The sequence below is a fragment of the Magallana gigas genome, chromosome 1, assembly GCF_963853765.1.
Source record: "Magallana gigas chromosome 1, xbMagGiga1.1, whole genome shotgun sequence".
In the NCBI taxonomy this organism is placed as follows: domain Eukaryota; kingdom Metazoa; phylum Mollusca; class Bivalvia; order Ostreida; family Ostreidae; genus Magallana; species Magallana gigas.
In genome coordinates this window covers 71,825,296-71,844,405 of record NC_088853.1, presented here as the reverse complement: position 1 = coordinate 71,844,405, position 19,110 = coordinate 71,825,296, and the positions used below count along the sequence as shown (strand labels likewise).

The 19,110-nt window shown below is 35.4% G+C and overlaps 1 protein-coding gene and 1 long non-coding RNA gene across 2 annotated transcripts in view; one reads left to right on the top strand and one right to left on the bottom strand.

Moving 5' to 3' along the window:
* LOC117684045 (uncharacterized) overlaps positions 1-19,110 on the top strand; it is a 365,862-nt gene that overhangs the window by 221,841 nt on the left and 124,911 nt on the right. The gene's annotated exons all lie outside the window — the stretch shown is intronic.
* LOC117685611 (uncharacterized) lies at positions 15,831-17,951 on the bottom strand. The gene is made up of 3 exons (XR_010712414.1): positions 17,601-17,951; positions 16,656-16,705; positions 15,831-16,036 (listed from the first exon to the last, which is right to left on the bottom strand). It is a non-coding gene; the product is annotated as an uncharacterized lncRNA (long non-coding RNA).

The following is a 19,110-nucleotide window of genomic DNA, read 5'->3' as shown; positions in this document are numbered from 1 at the left end:
TATTCTGTTTGATAATTCGGGTATTTTACTGTTAATTAAAATTAAGCTTGTTTACTAAAAAAATGATAACACACTGTTTTCGTCTACGCCTCTTTACATTAAACATAATCACAGTTTGTTTATATGTTTTCCAATAGCACTAGATTTATCATCTATTTTGCTCAAAAGTAATAAAAATATATAAATGCAGACACATCTTCATGCTAGCAGATAAAAAAATAGCTTATATACATATAAATAATGTGTTACATTTTGTTGATTAATAATTTGTTTGAATACATGTACAGTTTGCCTACATGCCAAGACTATTTACATGAGTTACCGCGCTCCGTCTTACTCAATAAACTTAAAATGTCCTCCACCGGCTTTTGGAGCATACACCAAATAGTACTCAGCGGAGAATGTACTCCACAACTTTTATAACCTCGGTATTTAGAGTCGGAGTATAGAGTACGAGATTGAGTACGAGTATGAAAAAAAGTTTTATAACCTCGGGGCCTGGACGGGTGAGCATTGCAGCAAACACACTTCCGCTTTGCGACATTCCATTCAAACAACTTGACTGAATAAAATCACGATTGTAATAGAGATAGGTATAATCATTTAAAGCAACACTGAATTAGGCAAGCCTTAGAGAATGAAATCGAATATAATTAAAATATGATATTAAGCATTGATATGAAAACACTACAGTTACATTCAATGGAAAAGTTTAAGCAAAATGAGAAAAAAGGAACATCGACTTTTGGCGGAAGTTTTTTTTTCATATTAGATGCACAGGAAAATAATGTACATATATTGGGAACAATCATTTTAAAATGACACGTTAATTGTACTTAACTATTGATGATGAATAATTTTAGAAACATTCTTTGAACTGTAGTTTATAAAAGCAGTTCTTTACTAGACTAAGATATGATAAATTCAGAAAAAATGAATATGCGTTAATAAGACTTCATAGTTTTTATTGTATTTATGTTTTCTTAAGTAATTTAAAAAAGAATTAATCCTTAAAAGCAAAGGTTATATTATGATTAAAGGGGAAGTAAAGTAAAAAAACATATTTTATCCATATTTGGCTGTCGGATTATTTTTTTCCTTCAGTCTTATTTAATTGTGTAGTATTGAAACTTCTTTCTGTTTAATCAATGCAAAATTCATACCGGGCAAATCAAATTAATGAAATGTTTTTGCCGATCTATGTCCGTGCGATCGAGTTTCAACAAACTTTTAGCCGGTGTCCATTCGTATGATAGATAACAGAAAGTACACATTTACTGTTATTGGTTTTAAGTTCTTAATCTACTTGTTCATAGGTAAGGTTTCCTGTACAAGTGATACACGTGTACATGGACAATGCTAGCCGCTTATTATATTATAATATTATCGAAACGGTTATAAAATCATAGCTTCAAATATTGTACTTTTTAATGTAAACAATTTATGAATTGAGGGTTTGTTGTGGATCTAGTTCGCCCATCTCGCTGTTTACACCGGGACGTACATCTATCTGTCCACCGCCGGACCGACATTTATTGTCACCTGTTCCGTCAATCATTGGGTCATAAATAAAAAAACTGTCCGGCAAATGCGCGGGGGAGCTAAAGTTTACACCCCACGAAAAGCATCCATCTTTTTAAGCGCACATTTAAGGCCGCCATATGCCGTAAATATTATATCCGAGTTTGCTGCTGGATAATACATTATCTTCCATTTGCCCCCCCCCCCCCCCCAACACACACACACAAGATATTTCTACTCGATTATATGTACTACCATATAAAATTAATCATATCTATAAATAAACAAAATGAATAATTATTCATATTAACACATGGTATTGAAGTTTTTCAAGGCTTTTTTTTTATTATGTAAATTTCACTAGAATGTTCTCACAAAATGGTAACCCTCAATTCAAGGTCACAGGGTGACGTCAAATGAATTTTACCATCTATTGTACATGAAATTATACACCATATCAAAAACACCTCATAATCAAATTCATTTAAACTTTTTTTTTTAAATTAGAACAATTCTCATTTTTATGATAGGTTTTTACAAAATTTTATATCTAACACCATTTTTGTAACATTCACTAAAACCGTGCAATTGCAGACGACTAATTTAAACACAAAGATGAAAAGTTGTAGGTTTTTACAAATTGAAAAATAATCACGAGGCGATATTGACAATTTTACATTGATCTTCATGATAAAAGTCTATAATTGAATATCATAAGCCGTAATACAAACAGTTTATCGGTGATTCCAATCTTTATTCCTTCTTCTTTTTTTGTTTGTTTGTTTGTTGTTGGTTTTTTTTTTCTTTTTTTCTTTTGCTTTTACATTTTGGTATTTTCCTATTTTTTTATATAGATTTTTTTAAGGAGATCAATGCGCTCCAAAAATCGAGCCTTTTAATTAAATTAACGGGGAAAATAAACTAACAAATGAAACAAATTAGAACGAATAAGACAATTAGTCCTTAACAAAAACACAACAAATTAACCTATACTGAATAGATGATTGAAAACAAAAAAAAATTAATTGCTGTAAAAACAAAACACGGAAAAACAGTTTTTAAAAAAGGAAAAAATGCTTAGCATACAAATATTTCCTCTCGTATATACGACAGGTCTTTCAATGATTTACTGTTATATTCTCTGTAATGCATACCGCTACCTGCATCAGTCAGAAAAAAAATATGTCACCTTAAAACATCGCGCGCTGCGAAACTACCGCTTATTTTTATGACCGTCTGAGAACATATATGAAAGATGGAGAACGATGGGGACTGATGAAACCTGTTAAATCGCCTCACCCCCGCTAACATCCGGGAAGCCGACTGTCAGCGCGGGAACTCGAGGGGCCTGACGGTGGGGGTTTAATATATGTGGGGGTGGCGGCTGATGTAAGATTCCCGCTCATAAACCTTGACGGTTATAGGTCATCCATTCCACTTCATTGAATCTACTGAAGGCCAAAGTTGTAGGAAAGGACAGACGGCGAAACGTTTATGTTTATTTCTTAACATAACAGTGTATTTGCATATTTGTAAATGCTAGTATGCCATTAACTTTAATAGCATACACCTGCGGTTGAACCTTACATTAAATTAACGTAGGATAAAGATACGCAACGACCTGTATTTATATCTCTGTTGTGTCAAATAATGTCCTCTTATTCTTTATATCAATTACATGTACTATAAATTTGGTCCTCAAAATGAATAAACAGTATTTTTTTATTGGGGGGGGGGGGGGTATAGGAGAAATTCAAAGGAATAAAATACATGTCCGCTTTCGGGATTTATTTCAGAGACAGAGATATTTGGGCGGGTTATTTTCAGGGCTTGAATGAGGATGTAAGTTCTAGGTACTTAGCATGTTTCTTGTCTGGTTCACTAAGCATGTCTCTTGTCTGGTTCACTAAGCATGTCTCTTGTCTGGTTCACTAAGCAAGTCTCTTGTCTGGTTCACTAAGCATGTTTCTTGTCTGGTTCACTAGGCATGTCTCTTGTCTGGTTCACTAAGCATGGCTTTTGTCTGGTTCACTAAGCATGTCTTTTGTCTGGTTTACTAAGCAAGTCTCTTGTCTGGTTCACTAAGCATGACATTTGTCTGGTTCACTAAGCATGTCTCTTGTCTGGTTTACTTAGCATGTCTTTTGTCTGGTTTACTTAGCATGCCTCTTGTCTGGTTCACTTAGCATGTCTCTTGCCTGGTTCACTGAGCATGTCTCTTGTCTGGTTCACTTAGCATGTCTCTTGCCTGGTTCACTAAGCATGTCTCTTGTCTGGTTCACTTAGCATGTCTCTTGTCTGGTTCACGTAGCATGTCTCTTGCCTCGTTCACTAAGCATGTCTCTTGTCTGGTTCACTAAGCAAGTTTCTTGTCTGGTTCACTAGGCATGTCTCTTGTCTGATTCACTGTAGCAAGTCTTTTGTCTGGTTCACAAAGCATGTCTCTTGTCTGGTTCACTAAGCATGTCCCTTGTCTGGTTCACTAAGCATGTCTCTTGTCTGGTTCACTAAGCATGTCTCTGTCTTGTTCACTAAGCACGTCTCTTGTCTGGTTCACTGAGCATGTCTCTTGTCTTGTTCACTAAGCATGTCTCTTGTCTGGTTCACTGAGCAGGTCTCTTGTCTTGTTCATTAAGCATGTCTCTTGTCTTGTTCACTAAGCATGTCTCTTGTCTTGTTCACTAAGCATGTCTCTTGTCTGGTTCACTAAGCATGACTCTTGTCTGGTTCAGTGGTTACCATTCTCTTTACTTATCACCCTTATCATAACCTTTATTACATGTAAACATTATCTCAACACCTTTGGGCTTTTTATTGGTTTACCTTGGATCTTATTCTCTTTTTCTGTGCATAGGTGAAGTCGAAACTATGACGTCATTATCTGAACATTTCAATATTAGATGATATTACTATTACTTATTAGGTTAGTTACTTACTGTTTACAGAAATTTCTGTAAACAGTCAGTAAGAAACCTAATAAGTGTTTTGTTCCACCGAGAACCTTAAGTTTGATAAGTAAACAACAAAAGATAATATATAACAACTAAATTCATAGGCTTACTCTCGAATTGTGTACCTTCCTCGTCAGTCGTCTGTGCAAACATGGATGCCATTGTATATAAGATCGTTTTATTACGTCACGGGCAAAGGGGGGGCACCCTAAATATGTTGGGGCTTAAAAATTAAAGGTATGGTTGAACGTTTGTGTAAAAATCAGCTGAAATAACGTTACGTCCGCCACGTTGCCGTATAAATGTTGACGCCCGCTGTGTAAAGAAATTTATAAGGCAATCACGTGACGCGATTTATCCAATGACGTCGAGACACTCTAGTCCGAGGCAAAACAAAATACATTTGAACGTCAAAATTCGCGGTTTGAAGAAAGTGATAAAACGCTTGTAAGTTTTTGTTCAACGTGAAAATGAAAACTAGCTTTTAAATTGATAATAAAAACAAACAATACATGTCAAAATCTGTATAACATCCAATATCAGCCCGAGACTCCAATACCAGCCCGATGGCCTCTGGCCTTTGGCCCTCGGGTTGATATTGGAGTCTCGGGTTGATATGGAATGTAATACAGATTTTGACATGTATTATTCTCTATATATGTATATCACTTGTCTCTCTCTCTCTCTCTCCCCTCTCTCTCTCTCTCTCTCTCTCTCTCTCTCTCTCTCTCTCTCTCTCTCTCTCTCTCTCTCTCTCTCTCTCTCTCTCTCTCTCTCTCTCTCTCTCTCAGGGGAGTACCACCCCGAAATACTTCCATATAGATATACCACAAGCTTTAATTCTGTCGAATCACGAACGCCTCATGCTAAATCGGTTTCTTGAATACCTTAGTAAAGCATTGATCAAAGGCAAAGGAAATTGGAAATTGCAAGATGACAGTTTTTTTCTAGAATCGCTAACCGCCGGATTATTTTACAAATTTAGATTTATGAACGGATATTTTCTAAAACTTAAATGTATTTAATATCAATTAAAGTAGAAAATTCACATAGTCACCAAAAATATTTTCATGAAAAAAGGTGCATTATTAAAAAAGATTAATTTCCAAAAACTTTTTTTTCTTCAACAAAAAGAGCTCTTCCATTCAGTCGGCTTAGATTGTCATGAGAAGTGACACTGATAAAGTTTATTCTCCCAGCTCCAATAAAAGTATAGACACTGACCCAGGTCAACAGAGGAAGCACAGACAACTAACATGAAGCTTCTCGAGCCTTTCCGTCAGTCTTCGAAAAAAAAAAGATCTCTGCCGGAAAGGCCCGAATTGCGAAGATACATGTATCCTTGCTGAGGACACATGAATTACGATAGTATCTTCTCGGGTCTTTCCGACAAGATACACATGTCCTTGCTCTGGACACATGCATTACGATAGTATCTTCTTGGGTCTTTCCGGCAAGCGAAAAATGACTTCGTTAGTGTAGATGGCAACCTTTTTTCCCTTTCAAAAATCTTAAATTGACTATGGAGTATGCATATAAGCATTCAATGCTTATATTTACGTTTTTAAACATTTATAACCTTCCCGCAAATATGATTTAATTTCAAAAAGCTCTGTCTTATTTAACGAGCAATGCGAAATTAACGGAAGAGCCATTGGAACAGCCGAATTATGCTGACAAAAATAGTGCACAGCGTTTTAAATTCTAATAACAGAATTTTATTTTTATTTCTGTAATTTACCGAATTTACTTTTGGTATGCTAAGAAATTAATCAATTAAATTCATTTAACCGTCATAATATATTTACATCAATGAAATAATAATCAGCGTAAGTATAATATCAGGTCGTGATCCGGTTTGAAGTCGCGTGAAAAGCAGTTCATGTTCTTCGAGAAATACTGAAGGAATAGTAAATGTATTCATACGCACCAGATTTGGTGATTGGGTCTTCTGCGTTATGCGTAAATATAACTCAAATCAACCAATGCAATTTAATAGAGGGAAAGAAAGTGAATGTAAATATTGTTATTTGTTGCAATTTGAACCAAGCTCTAGTTACAACATTGATGTAGCCTAAAAAACCCAAACAAAACACCTAAAAATCGAATTCACACTTAAAAAAAAAAGAATGTTGTTAATACTTGTATTTGAATTATTTTAATTTGAATGACAGAAATATTATCAAATTTCACTTACAATTTTGTCATATTTCCTTTAACTAAATGACGATCGAAGCTAGTTTTATCCGGCGAAAACGTGGAGGAATATAATTTAAACTATAATGCAAAGAAAAAAAATCAACATCCAGTTCTTAACAGTCACGAGACGCCCGTGGTTGCGTGGGCTTCCACCGCTGAGTTCGCACGATCGTGGCCTCGACTTCGTGTTTGAAACTGACCACGACGCAGCCGCAGAATTAATTATCCAGGATCACCTCCCAGTGTCATCTGGGGTGAATGAATCTCGAAGGGAATTCCCCGCATTTTTCTTTTTCTGGAACGGTGCATGCACTGTCAAAGAGAACTTCATACGATGACCTCATTACAATATGACCTCATAACGCGTGAGTGTTGTTCATGTGTTTGAAACTCAAATTCAATTAGCTATGGGTGACCACAATTCAATTATATAGTCTACGGCGCATGACTACAAAGAAGCGTCGTATTTGGGTCATTGGGAGGTATATGAATGAATACGGTTAACGCACGGCGAGAATGGTCACGTGCTCAAGGAGAACGCATAGACAGCCACAAGTCTCGATTACTTACTGCTTACCCAAATACATTTAATTTTCGTACATGCGTTCGTGCAAAATTCATATATATATATATATATATATATATATATATATATATATATATATATATATATATATATATATATATATATATATATATATATATATATATATATATCCTTTTCAAATTACTTTGTGATTCAATTTACAAACCTTGAAAAAACTTTACCCAGTTTGTCCTTCCTTTCGACTTAGTAATATTCCAATGAATCGCTTTTTTATATTTTCACAATCACGTGATATCGAAAAAAAGATCCCTATTGGATGAACATCTTTTGTTTGGCTTTGCAGTCACTTCCTGTTCAAACGTTAAGGAGGCTGGATTGTCGTGGCAATTTTTTTAGACTGTATTGATCTCCTTAAAAGAAGGGCTCTGTATAACGATAGTTGAAATGAAAAAATTGACAATAACAAACCGTGAACCATATCGAAATTCCATAAAACGAAATACAAATTCAGGGCAGAGCAACACGGACCTCCAAATAGATAGAGGTAGGATCAGGTGCCTAGGAGGTGTGAGCTCCTTCTGACCGGTCACAACCGCTGCGTGCTCCTTGTCACAATTGGGCATGCCATAATCGAGGCAAATGTCAGAATCGGGAAAAGTGTCACAATTGGGAAAAGATGATTCAATTTAAAAGCTAAAAGACATGGATTTGTTTTTTTTAAATAACTGTTTATAGTAAAAATAATTATATTTAAAAATTAATGGTAGATATAATGCATGCATTATTGGTTTACAACCCAACGTCCCTAATATGATTCAGTCCAAATGCGTCGTATATACCTGATGATGCCAATAATTAGTCATCCATATTACTATTTCCATTACCTTAAGGAGACTGGGTATTTTTTTTTTTTAGAAATTATGTTTTAAGATATAGACTTAAATTTTATAAAGAAAAAATCCTAATATATCAGTTTTAAAATTTTAGCATTTTCCTATATCTTTATTTAGAGCTCTGTTTATAAAGAATATATACAGTATAAAAGGGACCTGACCAAGCTCTGCCATTTTGTTAAATTTGAATGTCAGGGGAAGTTTATCCCCCCAGCTCCAATAAAAGTAGACATTGATGCAAGTCAACATAGAAAGCACGGTCAATGAACGTGCAACTTCTTTGGTCTTTCCAACAGTCTTCGGAAAAACACGATCTTTATCGAAAAGGCCCAAAAAAGTTGCAGTTGGGAAAATACATGTTTTCTTGCTGCGCTTATATGGTTTTTCGGGTAATAAAATGTGTGTAGGGTTTTTTGCTTTCCAATGGTACTTCATATTGAATTAAAGACTAGGACAAGATAAAATTTTACCATTCCTTCTACTGATTGTAAAAATCAGAAAAGCTATGAATTACTTATTGTCAAAAATATAATCAGATTTCACTTACATTTTAGTCACATTTCCGGTAACTAAATTGCGATCGATCTAAACTAGTTTTATCCGGCGAAAACGTGGAGGAATATGATGTAAACTGAAAAGCAAAGAAAAAAAATGAACATCCAACCCTTATCAGTCACGAGACGCCCGTGGTTGCGTGTGTTTCTACCACTGAGTTTGCACGATCGTGGCCTCGACTTCGTGTTTGAAATTGACCACGACGCAGCCGCAGAATTAATCAACCAGGATCACCTCCCAGTGTCATCTAGGGTGAATGAATCTTGAAGGGATTTTCCCCGCATATGTCTGGAACTGTGCGTGTACTATAAAAACAAAACTTCTTCCGATTGCATATGAATTATCCCACCATTAGTATGGCCTTAGCACGCATGCGTGTTGTTCCTGTGTTTGTAATAAAAAAATAATTAGCTTTGGGTGACTACAATTCAATTAATATATATAGTCTGCGGCGAATGAATACAAAGTAGCGCCGTATTTGGGTCATTGAGAGGTATCTTGAATGAATACGGTTACAGCAGAACTAATCGTCGTCTAGGATATCGCACAAACAGTCATGACATCATGACGATTGTTTCGCGCTCAAAGAGAACGCACAGATAGCTAACAGTCTAACCTAATTACTACTTACCCAAAGACATTTAATTTTCATTCATGCAAAGTTTTACAATTGTTAGTTTGGTTAGTTTTAACGCGAAAGCCTTAAGATTATCAGACATTCCACCCACTCTAGCCCTCTGCTTTTAACCACTAAATGTGTAGGTTGTATTACGTATACATGTATGTATAGCCCTGACTTTTTATCTCGGAATTTAAAGGGTTCATACTTCTGAAATAATTATGATCTATTTATGAATAAAGTTTGCATGTATAGTAACAGGCATTCGGTGAATTCTACTACCGTTGACGGATATTTTTTACGTGCTGCTAAATTTTACTTAAAAAATATTTTCCGTAAAAATTAAACGCGTAAATTTTCACAAAAGTAATAAAACACCGCTCGTAAATTGTCTACATCGTACGTTTGTTCATGACCTTCAGTTCAGTCCCTGACGGCTGGGCACGTAGGTATATTTAAGCGTTTGTGGTCACGTGGTGATAACAGTTCAGATCTTTCTATTCAGTCTTGAGGATTTTTTAAAACTACGTATAATGCCACGTTAGTAGCTAGATGTCTCTATTGGTTGGGAGAGAAAGAAAACGAGAGAGAGAAAAAAAATTTGAAATGAGGTTGCCTTTTTTTTCCCCGGTAAATTGAACTGAGACGAGCATATGGTGTAAATCAATGATGATACCCAGATTAATAGGAATAAGTAAAGTGTATATCACTTTTGAAATAAAGGTAAATCAATAAACACAATCTTATTAACAGAAAAACGATTTTTTGATTTGTATGTGTGTTAATTTGTAACAAAGTCACGGTGAAATCCCCCCCCCCCTTTTAACACAGATAATTTTAATTTTAACTTTACAACAGACAAGTAGACCAAAAGCAATTATTCCGAAATATTTACAACAGTCACCTCGATCAGCAACAATTAATACGCGGAAAGATTCAGGCAACACCGTAGATATTATGGAAATCTGAATTTTGTTATACTAAATAAAAACAATACCGAAGAACATTTAAAAGTGAATGTGTTAACTTTTAAATAATATTTATGCATCGGAGTGGCTCATTGAAGCTTTGGTGTCATGATTTTAAGTGTTGGTTAAAAAATAAAACTATTTTACCTTATCCAAAAAAAAAAAAATAATAATAATAATAAAGTCTGATAGGTTAGTCTAGTTTTATAAAATTGATTTATGGTTTCCAAATTTATTTTCCAAATTTATTTTCCAAATTTATCAGAACAGGTTTTTCATTTTTCCCAATTTCGTCCGGACATATTATTTTCGTTATGTGATGCAAGGCCGCCATACTTGTAAGAACTGTAGACTACGGCGTAGTGAAGTTTGAACTGTTTGTTGAATAATAATAGATGTATCAGAAAATAATCACGGTAATTACCATTTGCATTGTTGTTATACACAGTAATAACTTTTTGCGTTTCCCCCCATAGTGTATTTTTGTCGTTTTAACAAGTTTCAATATGTAAACAAAATGAAGTGTATGGAACATCGGTCAAGTCTAAATTTTCTACTCTAATAATTTCGTACATTGTTTGTTTATTATATAAAATATCATCAGGTCAGGCATTATTATTATTATCATGGAATTTTTCTGTCAGATTTATACGTGTACATCATAGTAAGTTTCGTAATTTTACTTTTTATTGTAGTCAATCTTTCCCTACATTTGATTAATAAAGAAACGGAAAGGAATTGGCTGTTGAGATACAATGGTGCAGTTCATAACATTACATCATTGACGTGAATACTTCCGACATGGCAGCCAAGGAGTTAGAAGAAGATGGCCAGAAGCCATTGGCAGATGCCACAGAACTTGATGTTGGAGAATCACAACTCTCAAGAAACAGAAAACTTACAGAACGTGGAAAGTCATATAAATTAGAACAATATTATTGCACGTTTAGAAAGTTGAAAACATTAGGTTCACAAATAAAGACCTTGATGTTCGAAAATAAAAGTGACACTGAAGATGTGAGAAAACAATACAGTGCATGGTTGAATACATATGAACGTTTCCTCAATTATTTTGATGAACTTGCAACGCAAATAGATGAAAGGGAAAAGAGTGAAATGTTTGCAGATCACTATGACTATGATATATTCCTGAAGGAAGTCGAAGATTACTTTTCTCGCATGGAAGAGACAAAGAGCAAAATCATTAAAGTTAAAAGTCATGCGACATCATTCACTTCTAATGCATCGAACATTTCTTCAAAAAGAATTAAAGAAGAAACAAAGTTAGCAGAATTAGAAGCTCGTAAATCTGTCCTGAGGAGATAAAAGCAACTCGAGATGGCTAAGCTGCAACTGAAACTAGATGAAGAGGAGCTGGATATTGACACAGGTATTGCAGTATCACACGCTAAAAGTGAAGTGCTACAGAAATATGAAAATATTCCTGAAGAACAGTCTTTAAATCGGTTTGATTTTATTGAGAATAAGGAAGATAGTGTTGGTTGTCCTAGACAATTAATTCCAAAACCTTCGCCACGAACGCCTAAGTTTCAACAAGAAATCGGGTCACAGATATCATGCTCTTTGGATCCAAATGCCAACGCCTTTGTTCCAAGATCCCACAGCACTGATAAGGAAACAAAGCAACAAGATGCGCTACAAGATGTTGTTAACTACTTGAGAAGACCTTTACCAGAAATAAAAAGGTTCGGTGGAGACCCACTGGAATATAGAAGATTTATTAGACAGTTCCATGCTAAAGTAGTTATAAACACTAAAGACGATGATGAACGAATGAACTATCTGGAACAAATGACACATGGGGAGGCAGGTCGCGTCGTATCCGGCTTCAGCCATATGGACGGCAAGAGGGCATACAAAGCAGCAATGAACCAACTTGAAGAAAGGTACGGCGACAATGAACTAATCGTCACAACCTTTATTAAGAAAGCTCTCGAATGGCCTCAAGTGAAAGACTCAAAGATGCTGGATGAGTTTTCCTTATTCTTGGTAGAATGTCAAAATGCTGCAGAGAGTATGGACAGCATCAAAGTTTTAGACTATCAGGAAAACATGAAAAGATTAATGTTGAAATTACCAATATACATGCATGACAGATGGAGAAGTGTCGTCTTGAAGAAAAGGGATGCAAAGAAAAGAGTGGCATTTTCAGACTTTGTGACTTTCATAAAAAATGAAGCTAAAAAATCCAACGATCCAACCTATGGAAACATATCAGTTAACGAATCTCGACAGAGCAATTATAAACCACAGAAGAAAGTTGTACTGTCAACAGACATTATAAATGACACATCTAAACCAACAGACTTAAACGTGAAATGTGTTTATTGCGAAAATTCTTCTCATCTACTCAGTGACTGCAAGAAATTCATAGGGATAAGTCTCCAGGAAAGATACAGCTTTATGAAGAGTAAAGGACTGTGTTATGGATGCTTGAAGAAAGGACACATGAGTATGAAGTGTAGAAACAGACTGAAGTGTTCATTATGCGGACGTTTTCACCCTACAATTCTTCATGATCCAACGAAATCCTCAGTAAATGCGTCAAATCACAAAAGCGAGGCTGGTGACTCTTCACTAGCAGTTCCGAAAATAAAGCAATCTGCTGCTAATTGCTTTGCAGAGAATTCAAGTATTAGTGCTTGTTGTGATACTGGGGCCGGTGATCAAACATGTGCCATGGCTATTATCCCGGTAAGAATAAAATTGAAGGACAAAAGCCATAGTGTCGTAACATATGCATTCTTCGACTCGGGCAGTAGTGTCTCCTTTTGCACTGAAAACCTGATGCAGCAACTCGGAGCAAGTGGCAAGAGATGTAACATCACTTTGAACACAATGGGAGAAGCCTACCAACTGTCATCTCACTCAGTTAAGGGTCTGCAGATCAGCGACATGAGCATGACAGAATTCATTGATCTTCCTAAAGTCTACGCTAAAGACAAGATGCCGGTCAACCATGACCATATCCCAACTAAGAAGGAAATATCAAGATGGCCCCATTTATCGCATGTTACACTTACAGATGTTAATGCTGAGATTGGCCTCCTCTTAGGTAGCAATATTCCAGATGCTTTTGCTCCATATGATGTGGTAACTGGGCCTAGCGGTTCCCCTCACGCTACTAAAACGCGGTTAAGATGGATCGTATGGAACGTACTCAGGGAAGGAGAAACTAGAATATGTGATGTGAACAGAGTGACAATTGAATAGTATTGTGAATGTGACATGAAACTAGAAGAATTAGTTAAGGCATCAATAAACTCTGATTTTCCAGAACGTGCTATAGAAGACAAAAGAGAACATTCAGTGGAAGATAAGAAGTTTCTGAGTCAGGTAGAAGGATCTATCAGTCAAGAAAATAGTCATTATTCCATAGGACTACCATTCAGAGAGAATTCTGTGAATCTACCAAATAATATGATTCAAGGACAGCAACGACTTGAAAGTTTGAAGAAGAGGATGTTGAAAAATCCCCAATTTAGAAATGATTATATCAGCTTTATGAACAAATTGTTTGAAAAGGGTTTCGCAGAAGCAGTTCCTGAGATGCAGCTAAAGAGGGATGACGGGCGAGTATGGTAACTTCCTCATCACGGTGTATACCATGAAAAGAAGCCAGGAAAGATAAGAGTAGTTTTTGATTGTTCAGCAGTTTTTATGGGTGTGTCTCTAAATAGTCAATTACTACAAGGACCTGACCTAACCAATAGCCTCTTGGGTGTACTTTTGAGATTTCGACAGGAACGTATCGCAGTACAAGGTGACATAGAGGCCATGTTCCATCAAGTTATTGTACCAGAGAAGGATAGAGATTGCATGCGATTCCTTTCGCAGGACAGTTAAGGCAACATTTTGCTTTTAAACAGCAGTAAAAGGAGGTCGTTTTGCTTTTGTCTATTCATTTCTGCATAATGAATAGTTCTAAACTATTTTGGGTGTTATTGTAAAGATATGGGTCTCCTTTACTTGACCATGTCTAAATCTGTCGGTCACGTGACTTTTTAGGGTCACGTGGGTGTCTTTTAGACAAAAATCGTCAATGCTAAAATAAGACAAAAAGTTCAAGGGCAAGGCAAAGAAATTTAAGAGTAAGTAATATGGCAACATATTCAAAATTATCCATACATCATAGAAATCAATGCTCAGTCAGTTGTAAAGTTTACTAGTGATGAAAATTTCTTTAAAAACTGGCTACTTGTTCCTAAAATAGTGCATTATTGTATATTTTCATTACAATTACAAAGTAAACCTTCATCTCTCAACAAATGAGCATCAGTTTTTATAAAGAACTCGTAAAAGGGAAGAAAATCATACCAAGTTTAATAATATCTATAGCCGTCTTGCACTTGAACTTTTGCATTTAATTTCTCAATCTAGAAGTCCTCTCAAATCAATACACATTTCAAACGCACAAGTGATCCTAAAAGGGGAGGTAACTCTTTGAGCGATAACTCTTTTGATATAGGCGCGATGTCATTTTATCACATAATCCGAATTAATTTTAGGATATGTTTCAACAGTACATTATGTAAATGGTTATTCAAACATAGTGCTTCTGTTTTATTTATTTTAAAAGAGACAAGATGGTTACGATGAATCGTCCGCATTTCCTCTGTTGTATCATGGATGTAAACAAAAAACCGTTGTGTATCAGTTCTCTTGGTTAACCGCATTCGCGGAGTTATTGGTTTCTTAATATTTTTTTAGTAATGAGAGAAAAATATATAAGAGCTAATTGTACACAATTATTTGAGGGATTAGATGTCAACAGAGACAAATGAAGCCCCTGATATTAATAAACTAACTAAATTGTTCTCATAACATATATTAAAAAATGAGATATGGAGTATTTTTTTCATTATTTATGTGCAGCCCTTTGCCCAATGACTGCATATTCTATAGCACTGCTTGGGTCTGCTAATATTATTCTGGGGAGGGGGTTCAAAGGGGTAACTTTATTCTGTTTGCCAGGGGCCAGGTACCATGGTGTTTTACTATGTAAATTGTGAATTAAATTAGAACTTGCCACGGGGACTATACATGTAGATCTGCCCATGTATGAGGCCTTTTCCCATCCCCCATAAGCAATCAACAGTATTCACCTTTGTATTACACATGTTACACTTGTAATTTAAACACTCATTAAAATTGACTTTTATTTTTATTCAACACATGCAGAATGATTAAGATTATGGAGAGGGAGGAGGGTTAGCATATCTATTCATTCACAAAATAAATTCTAAACGCTCATTTCTCATTACCGAGAAAGGAAAGAGAGTGTGTAAATCCTGCAACAAGGCGATTAAAAGCCATTTTTGGTTCACATTAATATATTGAATTTAAATAAGTCTGAATTCTCCTATGTGAGAGACTCTCTCTCCCGCCCATTTACATACCATCCCCTTTCCACTTCTCAAACAGAATTATATATATAGAAACAATTATATTTGGTTCATTTGTTTTATTAATTCAAGAAGATAAAGGGACTTTATGAAAAAAAATTCTGTGACAACATTTAAACCTGACATTTGCATTCAAACTCAAAATTGCAATTTCTTTTTATGATGTCAATGTGTTTATTGTATGACTTCTTAGTTCTGGTCCTCTTCTCTCTTCAAAAACACTGTCTTCCTGTTTCTAAAGTTCAGGTTTTTCTTTCCATCATTTCATCTTGTATATGACACCAGGATAAGGGTGCGGGTAAATAATCACCAATAAGAACATCATTTATGTAAATCTCAAGACAAAGCAGGTACCAGCTAAAATGAAAATTATATATATTTCAGTAAGTTTAACTTGTTATCAAAGTGGCTGAAAGACTGAAATGGAGGATTTTCTACAATTTGATAGTCAATGGAATTTATTTATCTTAATAAACATTTCATTATGTTTAGATGTGCATTTAATTTTGCACAAATTCAAATACAGCTTTTCAGTTTGATCGATTTGAAATTATTCGCATCCTCACCCCTGATATGTGCATGATATTAGTTTAATTGCACCCCTTTATTTTACCCGGCCTGACCTTAAAAATGCACCCCTCTCCTTCCTCTCTCTCTCTCTCTCTCTCTCTCTCTCTCTCTCTCTCTCTCTCTATCTCACACACACAACTGATTTGATTGATTGATATTATATAATGCTGGTGCAGTCAGTGTGAATTAAAACATACTAATATGTATTGTTGATTTGTTGCTGAGCAATATTCAAAATTGTAGATTTATAAATAACATAGGTTTATATCAATCATTTTAAAACATTAAATGAAACCATTCGTACTTGAAAATACTTTTTCTATTTGAATTGTCTCATAGAATAATCAGATTGGTCATTATTTCAATGATAAATTATTGAACTTATACATGTATGTTATTTACTTACATTTTCTTCCAGCCTTTTTTTCAAATCAGTGTGACACTTTTCAAAATACTCTGCAAATAACAAAATATAATTATGAGAAGTCATACAATTTAATTTACATGCATATAAGGACATGTCAACAGTAATTTGAACATTTTTGTGAAAGGTCTACATATATTATGCATGGATGGGTAAAATGACTAACACTTCAAATTCTATTTGAAAGTTACATATGCACATTCTACACAAACAATACCATATATGACCATGAATGTAGATTCCTCATTTAGAGAAAATCAGATGGAGACATGCAGTCATTTGTTTATTATTATTTGGGTTTTTTTTATTACCAATAGTACAGCATCATAAGTATGAACCCAGGTGACAAGATTTCAAACAGTGTTATGGTAGTAATACACTGAGTTCTAAAACTAAACTAGTAATACTTAAGAATTCATGTGCATAAACATCTTAATATATCAACTGGATGAATGTGTAAACAATATAAATGAACTGTCATGGAAGAATTTTGAACACAGTAGAAAGGTGTTATTGATCAGCTGTTCATCAATTTCCAGAAAATGAAATCAGCATCTTTTAGCCTGCACTGTACTGATTTTCAGAAAATCAAATCAGCTGTTTTCACACAGTCTTTGTATTGTTTACTTACAAATTGAAATAAAAACAAACAGCTGTGTAAAGCTAAATATTGTCAGTACAAGTACTATGAACTGATTCGTGTCGATTGGTGAAAATGATCAACAATTTAACGGACTGGCAATAAAGCAACATGTACAATGTACATTGTATAGGCCTAAATGTAAACAATGCAGTCTCTCCTCATGTTTTGAACGAAACAACACATTATAAGTCGATCAGAAATGCATCAACAGTATAAAATCACAATAAAATAGTTATTGAGCTATCTGGTTTATTACAAATACACTGTATATCTAATCTACATACCTGGTAAATCATCAAAAGATCGCCATCATCGGGAATACCAGCTACACGTGTTTACATCGTCTGACGAGCGCTTTTGGGACGCAGATTCACACCCATACGACAGATGCGTTATGGAAATTCTTCGTATATTCTGATTGTTGTAAACTTATAAAAACACACATGAGTGATTCGTAGTTATATTTTGCTTATGAAGTATTAAGTCAGCCGTATTTTATGCTTAAACTGCTGTTTTCGGTATATATTCTATATATGGTAATAAAGAGGCGGGGCGTATATTATGACGTCATAACTCATTATCCCTTCATTAGCATATCAAAACGATGTGTTGCCTTATCTGTCCTGCGTTGGTGGAAAGATGGAAATCTGGATGCTGAACCTAATCATTACAGAATGAAAGTGCACATTTTTGGGGCTACGTCTTCACCGGCATGCTGTAATTATGCATTGCAAAAGACCGTCAAAGAATATGCTCTTATTAAAGACTTGATAGACCTCTGTAAAAAGGGAGGATTTCGTTTAACAAAGTGGATTAGTAACTGTGCAGAGGTTTTAAAGTCAGTTCCAGAAGATGATAGAGCTGATGACATCAAGAAGTTGAGTCTAAATGGTGAAACATTGATAGAGCGTGCCCTGGGGGTGTATTGGTTTGTTGAGAATGATTCCTTGGGATTTCAACTAGGAATAAAGGACCAACCAACGACAAGACGGGGAATTCTATCTGTGACGAGTTCCATATACGATCCTCTCGGCATTGCATCACCATTTGTTATGACAGCTAAATCTTTGCTGCAACAGCTGTGTAGAAATGGCATAGGATGGGACGAGAAAATCGACGAAACTGTGTTGAGAAATTGGAACAGCTGGCTTACACAAGTAAAACAATTAGAAGATGTAAGGATTGAAAGATGTTACAAACCAAAGAATTTTGGACACTTGGCGTCGTACCAGTTACATTGTTTTGCAGACGCGAGTGAACTTGGTATGGGAGTTGTCATATATCTGCGAATTACTGATGAGAATAAGATAGTATATTGTTCATTTGTGATGGGAAAATCAAGAGTCGCACCACTTAAGTCGATGACAATCCCTAGGATGGAGCTGGCAGCTGCTACTCTAGCTGTGAAGTTGAGCAAATTAGTTGATGACCAACTAGAAAAGATACACTTCTGGACTGACAGTATGTAAGTGCTTCGTTATATAGCTAACACAAAGACTCGATTCCAAACCTTTGTTGCGAACAGGCTTGCCATCATTCATGCCGCTACAAACTTTGACCAATGGCATTATGTCAACACAAAAGAGAACCCAGCTGACTGTGCATCTAGAGGGGTTTCGTCAGTTGTTAAATTTATCGATAATCAGCGTTGGTTCCATGGACCCGAATTTCTCTGGAAACAAGACTCTACCTGGCCTGCGGAACATGAAATTGATACCACTCTGGCGACGAATATGTGGAAGTGAAAAAATGTGCCAACACTGCTTTCATACAATCTCCAGTAGAAGGTGTTGA